Source organism: Neopelma chrysocephalum, unplaced genomic scaffold (assembly GCF_003984885.1).
Source record: "Neopelma chrysocephalum unplaced genomic scaffold, ASM398488v2 Primary Assembly neopelma1_59782, whole genome shotgun sequence".
NCBI lineage: Eukaryota > Metazoa > Chordata > Aves > Passeriformes > Pipridae > Neopelma > Neopelma chrysocephalum.
In genome coordinates this window covers 1-977 of record NW_020904633.1, presented here as the reverse complement: position 1 = coordinate 977, position 977 = coordinate 1, and the positions used below count along the sequence as shown (strand labels likewise).

Here is a 977-nt window from a genome sequence, read left to right as displayed (position 1 = left end):
CGTCCCGAGTACACGATCCCAGTGAAGTTCTACGGGAGGGTGGAGCACGGCCCGGGCGGGGCCAGGTGGCTGGACACGCAGGTGAGGGGCACAGGTGTGGTACAGGTGTGCTAAAGGTGTGCACAGGTGTGGTACAGGTGTGCACAGGGGAGGTACAGGTGTACTAAAGGTGTGATACAGGTGTGTGAATGGAGGGGAGCATGGCCCAGGTGGGGCCAGGAGGCTGCACAGGCAGGTGAGGGGCACAGGTGTGCAGAGGTGTGATACAAGAGCGATACAGGTGTGCACGGCTGTAATACAGGTGTGATGGCGTATCACAGGTGTGCACAGGTGTAATACAGGTGTGATGCAGGGGTATCACAGGTGTGCACAGGTGTGGTACAGGTGTGTGAGGGGGTGGGGAGCACAGGCCGGGCAGGGGGGCAGGAGGGGGCTGTGCTGCAGCTCAGAGGGGTACCCTGAGGGGTACTCGGGGGGGCTGTGTGTGTTTGGGGGCTCTGTCTGTGTGTGTTTGGGGGCCTGTGTGTGTTTGGGGGCTCTGTCTGTGTTTCGGGAGGGCCGTGTGTGTTTTTTTGGGGCCCTGGCACACGGGTCTGTCCCACAGGTGGTGCTGGCTGTGCCCTATGACACCCCCGTGCCCGGGTACCGCAACAACACCGTCAACACTCTGCGGCTCTGGTCGGCCCGAGCTCCCAACGACTTCAACCTCAAGGACTGTGAGTGCCCCAAAACACCCCAAACCCACCCCCTGAAACCCCAAATACCCCCATTGACCACCCCCAGGCCCCCTGGGGACCCCAGGACTACCCCCGAGGGCCTCCCTGCACCCCCAAATGTCCCCTCCAGGGTGGGGATCCACCCCCAAACCCCACCTTGCTCCCCACCAAACCCCTCCCCGTTCCTAAACCCCCCGGGGGCCCCCAAACCTCAGGGCCTCCCTGACATGCCCCGTCTCCCCAGTCAATGTCGGGGGGTAC

General features: G+C 63.2%; 1 long non-coding RNA gene across 1 annotated transcript; it reads left to right on the top strand.

Moving 5' to 3' along the window:
- On the top strand, positions 1 to 977 carry LOC113979185. The gene is made up of 3 exons (XR_003537742.1): positions 1 to 81; positions 605 to 716; positions 961 to 977. It is a non-coding gene; the product is annotated as an uncharacterized LOC113979185 (long non-coding RNA).